Source organism: Ranitomeya variabilis, chromosome 1 (genome assembly GCF_051348905.1).
Source record: "Ranitomeya variabilis isolate aRanVar5 chromosome 1, aRanVar5.hap1, whole genome shotgun sequence".
NCBI classification, from domain to species: Eukaryota; Metazoa; Chordata; class Amphibia; order Anura; family Dendrobatidae; genus Ranitomeya; species Ranitomeya variabilis.
In genome coordinates, this window is record NC_135232.1 from 1012336806 (window position 1) to 1012345255 (window position 8450).

Below are 8450 nucleotides of genomic sequence, written 5' to 3' on the forward strand. Positions count from 1 at the left end.
GTGCTAATTACATGCTGTTGTATGGTTTTATTTAAACCTTCAATCATCCTCCTTCCTCCTTCAGATTTTTCGATGATCTCTTTCAATTTAGTCAGATTCAGGTCCCAGTTATTAACAGGCAACGTCACTGGACGCCACCAAACTGTTTCCTGAACTACTTTGTCGTGTGTTAACAGAAATGTCTGATTTTCCCAAATCAACGTAGAGACATTCTGCAAACATCCAACAAAAGGTATCCGCATTCCAGGGACCACAGGAGTGTCTGTTACCACACAGATCTCCTGGGGGCCTATTTCCACCAACATCTTGAAGGTAGTGGGTAGAATGGTGATTTCACACACATTTACTGTTCCTTGCAGCAAACATGGTTCATACATAGCAGAAGGTAGTCTGCATATTTTTCCCTCTAAGGTATCCTCGCACAAACTTAAATCATGTGTACGATTATTATTGTCGATATACAATCCATTCATTTTGGGCATCCAAAACCATTGGTTCCCTGGCATCCCCAAAAGTAATGGCAACACTACATATCTACACATTATTTGCTGATTAGTTACATTATATAGGTTTATTATGCCTTGACAAGCAGTATCATCGCAAAGCATTTTAGGAGCCTCTATTTTTAACCAAGAGGTTCCTGGGATCGTCTTGTCGAACACGGTCCTCCACACTCCCTCATTTCCTGTCATGAGTTGCGTTTGCATTGTAGCCTTCTGTTGCATTTGATAAATGGTTTGCAATGTACATACTGTCCAATTAAAAGCTTGAGTAATATTAGACCCCTCTTTAAACATGAAGGAGTCCGAAGCATTTTTCATCTGCAATAAGAATGAGTCAATTTGCAGGGCCTGTTTCCAAGGATGCCAGACCGTAGGCAACCACTGTCCTTGTAACGTCAGGGCATCCTGAATACCCCTCCCGGCATTGCTCATTCTATTAGCCAGTGTTTCGATATCAAAAGAGTTTAATGTCCCGGCAATGGCACCTACACCCCCCAATATGGTATCGTACCATGCCCTTCGGTTTCGAACGGAGCAAGGCTTATCAGGCGGAAAAGTCACTATTACTGAAGCTACAGTCTTTTGCGATTGAGTGCCAGTTTTTACACATGCTGTAGGTATTTTCTTCAAATGCCCGGGATCAACTTTTAGGGCAGTATCTTGATATACTCTAAGCCACCTGCCCCATTTTCCCCAGCTTCTATCTAACGTCCCACAGCATTGTCCAGTACCATTAACCGTCCCAGTACTGTTATCACAGGAAGATAGTGTCTTCCCTCGTAGAAATTCCACCTGTTTCTCAGAACTACAGACTATTAGTCCGGTTTGATTCAAAGCAAAATTAAACACATTGTGACTCTTCCCTTTCTTTGTATAGTTCATCCATACAGTCTTATCTATGTTACCAAAACCTATATATTGGCTAATATCCTCTCTCCAGCATGTTATGTTTTCTTCAGCCATGATTGTCACTTGCCCAGTTCCATTTGTTATTATAGTATCAGGCCAATGATACCATTTGGATAATTTTTCAGTTGGATCTTCCAAGGGAGGCCCATACATCCATTGCTGATCCGTGTCCGATAGGGTTAAGTTCACTCGGAATATTACTTGTGATTCATTGTGATAGACCCCATATGAGCCACATCCCTCAATGTGAGACGGATAAATATGATTGTAAGCATTCCAGTCTCCAGGTCTTGGGTGAGGCCAGATCTGAACCGCCGTCAACCGCACTCCAGGTGTCCATCCTTCAACGTCCGAATATCCTCCTCCAAGGATTCCAAACATTAGAATATACAGGATCTGTAACAACAAATTTGCATTATTCCCGTAAATAACATTTCTCCTGTGGGATATACTCCCATTTTTCCACACCTGGCCTCATGATCAGCAAGGTGCGGTCCCTGCCAACTGCAATCACCTCAGCCTCTGAAGGCGGTCCTTGGGCATTTTGCACCCAGATTTTAGCTCCAACATTAGTTATTTCAGAGGAGCCAAAACCTTTATCTCCTCTTACTGTTAATTCAGTGGGGGCATGACCTTCTTCCCCCAGAGATAAGTTTACGGGTATTAATAACATCTGAGCCATTTTCTGTTTCTTCTCAATGATCAAAGGCTCTGTTCCCAAATTTAACATCAATACTTTAATCTCTCCTTGATAATCTGCATCAATAATTCCTCCCACCACTATGGCCCCTTTTAATGCAAAACTGGAACGAGTAGCAATCTGACCATAGTGACCTTTAGGGATCTGACAACCCAATCCAGTGGAAATTGGAACCACCTTACCTGAAGGAATGACTGTTACATTTAGTGCACTCAAATCCAGTCCAGCTGACAGGGGTGTTGCCCTTTCAGGGATCCTGGCTTCTTTATGTATTTTCCAGTAGATAATAGTCTCTACTACGTGTGCTTCATGTATTGTGAGATTGGGTGTCAGCATCCTCATCAGAGGAGTCATGGAATCAGTTATGGGCCTACTGTTTATTATCTGGAGGGCATCACTTAGATTATCCCTCCATTGCCCAAATGAAGTATCAGATTGGTTCAACTTTTTCAGGGTAACCTTTAGTAACCCATTCATTCTTTCTACTAACCCTGCTGCTTGAGGGTAATAAGGCATGTGATATACCCATCGAATGTTGTGTTCCATAGCATAGTCTTTGACTTGTTGTCCAGTAAAATGTGACCCATTATCTGTCTGTACTTGAAGTGGGATCCCATAATACTGTGTTATTATTTCTAAAGTTCTCAATGTACTCCATTGTGTAGCTGCCTTGCATGGGAAACCTACCATCAGGCCTGAGTATGTGTCTACTGCTGTACAGACATACTTACACCCTCTGCTCTCTGATAGTGGCCCTATAAAGTCCATTTGCCAAATTTGTGCAGGTAATTGTCCCCTCCCTATGTGTCCCATTACTGTGTGTGGCACCTCTCTCCTTTGGGAATGTTGACAAACAGGACACTGTGCAATAATTTGTTTTATTATGTCCATGGTGAGGGGAACTCCTCTTTTCTGGGCCCACCTGTAAGTGGCTTTTTCTCCCAGGTGTCCACTTTTCTGATGTGCCCAAACGGCCGTACCGTGAAGCCATGTTTCTTTTGCTTTATCGGTTTCCGCCGTTGTTTGTCGAATGGCAGCTGCTCTATCTGCTTCAGAATTAAACAAACGTTCAAGTGAATCAGCAGGTACATGTGCATCAACATAAAAAAAAAAACAGTGGTAGGCGTGGTTTGCATTATTTCTTCAATACTCTCCCACACCTCTTTCCCCCAAACTTCTTTTCCATGGATAAGCCATCCATATTTTTTCCACCCCATCGTCCAGGTAGCTAGTGCACTTGCTACTGACCAAGAGTCTGTATACAAGTGACATTCACGTCCTTGCTCAAAACTCAGAGCTAAGAAAATTGCATATAATTCCGCATATTGACTGCTCTTACCATGACCTTCCATTTTTATATGTTTTTCCAATTAGGAACTGGGAAATTGATTATTGTCTGTCTAGCTTTAGGCAAGATTTTCCTATGTCCTTTGTTCCATTGAATTCCTAAAAATTTCACCACTTGGGCCGGTCCTTGGACCTTCAACAACAGTTAGATAAGTAATGATACTTATGTGATCACTTATTCATACATGCTCATTCAGGGATTGTTTTTTTTTTTCTCTTTTTTTTTTTTTTCCTTTCACTTTTCAGTTGATTTTTACAAGAAGAAAATCCCTTATCTCAATCACTCCATCTAGTTCAGCTCAAACTGAGTTGAATAATGTCTCATTGACATACATACATACATACATACAAGGCTCACACAGCCTGCCTATTTTGCACTTTGGATTTAACACATTAACTCTATATAAATAAAACTACAGCAGTGTCCACTGACACTTTGAAAGCACTTCAAGGCCAAACAACAAAAACCACGGCCTTATACAAAATATAGCTTCATATAATGTACTGCCAATCCAAAATGACCAGAATAACAACACTGCACAGAGCCTATCCCAGCTCTGTATTACACACTTATACAAATACACAACCAATTAATACATTGACAGATATTACAGATGAGATCTTATTTCTCTATAAAACATTCATCCTGGACCTTCATAATCATGCATCCTAACTAACCATGCAATTTCTGTTTCTCCAGGTTTTTGTTTAAACTGGGTTAAGATGCTATCTACTTCATTTTGAGTATAATCCTCAGTTGAGATCCTGGTTCAAGTATGGGGAACACCTTGTTCCACCATAATGGGCTGTCCGTCATCTCCAAATTGAAGGTGACCAGCTGCATCACGGGCTTGCTCCCGGATTATTTCATTTTCCGTCCTTATTATTTTTTTTCCTTTTCGTTTACAGTATTTATTTTAACCCCTTCACCCCCGGAGCATTTTCCGTTTTTCCATTTTCGTTTTTCGCTACCCTCCTTCCCAGAGCCATAACTTTTTTATTTTTCTGTCAATTTGGCCATGTGAGGGCTTATTTTTTGCGGGACGAGTTGTACTTTTGAACGACATCATTGGTTTTAGCATGTCGTGTACTAGAAAACGGGAAAAAAATTCCAAGTGCAGTGAAATTGCAAAAAAAGTGCAATCCCACACTTGTTTTTTGCTTGCCTATTTTGCTAGGTTCACTAAATGCTAAAACTGACCTGCCATTATGATTCTCCAGGTCACTACGAGTTTATAGACACCTAACATGACTAGGTTATTTTTCACCTAAGTGGTGAAAAAAAATTCCAAACTTTGCAAAAAACAAAACAAAACAAAATTGCGCCATTTTCCGATACTCGTAGCGTCTCCATTTTTCGTGATCTGGGGTCAGGTGAGGGCTTATTTTTTGCGTGCCGAGCTGGCGTTTTTAATTATAGCATTTTGGTGTAGATACGTTCTTTTGATCGCCCGTTATTGCATTTTAATGCAATGTCGTGGCGACCAAAAAAACGTAAATCTGGCGTTTCGAATTTTTTTCTCATTACGCCATTTAGCGATCAGGTTAATGCTTTTTTTTTATTGATAGATCGGGCGATTCTGAACGCGGCGATACCAAATATGTGTAGGTTGGGTTTTTTTTTTATTGATTTATTTTGATTGGGGCGAAAGGGGGGTGATTTAAACTTTTATATTTTTTTTATTTTTTTCACATTTTTAAAAACTTTTTTTTTTTACTTTTGCCATGCTTCAATAGCCTCCATGGGAGGCTAGAAGCAGGCACAGCCCGATCGGCTCTGCTATGCAGCAGTGATCATAAGATCGCTGCTACACAGCAGATTTGCAGGTGTGCTGTGAGCGCCGACCACAGGGGGGCGCTCACAGCCACCGGCAATCAGTAACCATAGAGGTCTCAAGGACCTCTATGGTTACCTTCCTGACACATCGCCGACCCCCGATCATGTGACGGGGGTCGGCGATGCGCTCATATCCGGCCGCACGGCCGGATGCGGTAGTTAAATGCCGCTGTCTGCGCTTGACAGCGGCATTTAACTAGTTAATAGCGGCGGGTGATCGCGATTTCACCCGCCGCTATTGCGCGCACATGTCAGCTGTAAAAAACAGCTGACATGTCGCGACTTTGATGTGCGCTCACCGCCGGAGCGCACATCAAAGCGGGGGTCCCGACATGTGACGTACTATACCGTCACATGTCGGGAAGGGGTTAAGCAACTTTGATAGCAGCTTTTTCTGCTACACCCTGATAGTGTTCCAACTTATCTTTTAGTAATTTTTTTTTTTTGCATTCCAGCACTACCCGTCTTCCTTCAGATTCAATCATCAGTTCTTCTTGTGAACTGGTCTATAGGCGGTGGCCAACACCCAATAGAGACACTGCATCACCTGCCTTGGCAGGGACACCCTCGAGTAACTTAACAACATCGAGGGGTTAACTGCATCACCCGCCTTTGCGGGGACCCCCCTGAGTACATTAACAACATCAGTGGGTTCACTACCCTTGAGCTTACTAGACCACTGTTCCGCTAGTCCAGAACTGCTCAATTCATGTGCCAATATATTATACGGTGCCTCGGTCCAACCGGGCACGTCCACAACTTTTCCAACTCTTTCCTTGCGCTTTTTAAACATTTTTTGGCAAAATGCCAAATTCTAATTTTTTGCACAAAGAATTATCAATCAAAATATATCACTTTGATAAAAACAAAATTTCAAAATTATATTCAGACAAAAAGTTATAAGGATTTCTAAAAATTGGCTTTGTGCCAAAAAGAAACAATCTTCTAGCAACTTAACAATTTCCTTTGTCTAGACAATCAAACTTTCAAAAATCCATCTATTATCTATCACAAAATTCTTTTTAGCAAAAACAACAAAACAAAAAAAAACTTGCTTTCATAAGATCCTGCCGACTACGCCAATTTATGTCTTACCGAGTCATTAATGAGGAGGCGTTATGCCTTACTTACGGAGCACTCACTAATATACTAATTAGGCACAGACAAAAGTCTTTTTCGGTAAAACAAGATTATGAAATTTATTAATTGTGATTAAAAAGATTTATAATGACCTTTGGCACAAGATTAGTTCAAAAGTTCTGACATGCAATGATCAACATCTTTGTTATACAATCATATATATATAGAGATAGTAAGCATCAATACATTACCGGATATTGTAGCATCTCTTTCTCCTGACGGGGGACCTCGACAGGGGGAAGGAAACAATCCCGGCTTACATCACAGACCACAGTGCGTCCACTTGAAGAGTCTGGAAATGTCCCTCCCCCATCTAGGTACCGTCCTGTTTTATACACTTTAAAGCTGTCATGCGTACTGGCATTTTTCTTATTGTTACTATAAAGATCACGAGCTGTTTATTGTGCAAATTCCACATTTATCTCCTCATGCAATATAAATAACACTTATCTTGTTATTCGGCCTTGTTATTTTGTGCCACATCTCCTCATGCAATATAAATAGATCACTTGAAGGGCACCGCTTCCATTTTGTCTTTGTACTCAGTTAATGGCAATAGATACATGAAATCACTATCTACACATACATTCAGACATTCTTGTCTCATTTGTATCACAGATTTCTTGCCTTATAAATGGGGTTGGGACCATCAGTTGTGAAGTCTGATGGATAGACAGCTGATAGTCCTACTGAATAGACTGTTAGAATTTATATTATGGCAAGAAAAAAGCAGGTAAGTAAAGAAAAACGAGTGGCCATCATTACTTTAAGATATGAAGGTCAGTCAATTCGAAAAATTGGGAAAACTTTGAAGGTGTCCCCAAGTGCAGTGGCAAAAACCATCAAGGCCAACAAAGAAACTGGCTCACATGAGGACCACCCCAGGAAAGGAAGACCAAGAGTCACCTCTGCTTCTGAGGATAAGTTTATCCAAGTCACCAGCCTCAGAAATCGCAGGTTAACACCAGCTCAGATTAGAGACCAGGTCAATGCCACATAGAGTTCTAGCAGCAGACACATCTCTACAACAACTGTTAAGAGGAGACTTTGTGCAGCAGGCCTTCATGCTAAAATAGCTGCTAGGAAACCACTGCTAAGGACAGGCAACAAGCAGAAGAGACTTGTTTGGCCTAAAGAACACAAGGAATGGACATTAGACCAGTGGAAATCTGTGCTTTAGTCTGATGAGTCCAAATTTGAGATGTTTAGCTCCAACCACCGTGTCTTTGTGGGACACAGAAAAGGATGGACTCTACATGCCTGGTTCCCACCGTGAAGCATGGAGGAGGAGGTGTGATGGTGTGTGGGTGCTTTGCTGGTGACACTGTTGGGGATTTATTCAAAATTGAAGGCATACTGAACCAGCATAGCTACCACAACATCTTGCAGCGGCATGCTGTTCCATCTGGTTTGCACTTAGTTGGACCATCATTTATTTTTCAACAAGACAATGACCCCAAACACACCTCCAGGCTGTGTAAGGGCTATTTGACCAAGAAGGAGAGTGATGAGGTGCTACGCCAGATGACCTGGCCTCCACAGTCACCAGATCTGAACCCAATCAAGATAGTTTGGGGTGAGCTGGACTGCAGAGTAAAGGCAAAATGGCCAACAAGTGCTAAGCATCTCTGGGAACTCCTTCAAGATTGTTGGAAGACCATTCCCGGTGACTACCTCTTGAAGCTCATCAAGAGAATGCCAAGAGTTGCTTTGATGACTGCTTTGCACAAAGGTGGCTACTTTGAAGAACCTAAAATATAGAACATATTTTCAGTTGTTTCACACTTTTTTGTTAAGTATATAATTCCACATGTGTTAATTCATAGTTTTGATGCCTTCAGTGTGAATGTACAATTTTCATAGTCATGAAAATACAGAAAAATCTTTAAATAAAAAAGTGTTTCCAAACTTTTGGTCTGTACTGTATGTATTTCTGGTTGTTAATGCTCCCTTTCATTTATAATAATCCCTGAAGGCAAATTTTCATGCAGATTTGTGTCTGGCCCATAACCAT

The 8450-nt window shown here is 41.3% G+C and overlaps 1 long non-coding RNA gene across 2 annotated transcripts; it reads right to left on the reverse strand.

The window, feature by feature from the left end:
- Window positions 1-225: 225 nt before the first annotated feature.
- Window positions 226-7046, reverse strand: LOC143792992 (uncharacterized). Of its 2 annotated transcripts, none has more exons than XR_013220019.1 (3): window positions 6628-7046; window positions 3035-3158; window positions 226-1808 (listed from the first exon to the last, which is right to left on the reverse strand). It is a non-coding gene; the product is annotated as an uncharacterized LOC143792992 (long non-coding RNA). The 2 variants fall into 2 exon arrangements; XR_013220020.1 differs by having other exon boundaries at window positions 3035-3161.
- Window positions 7047-8450: the final 1404 nt, after the last annotated feature.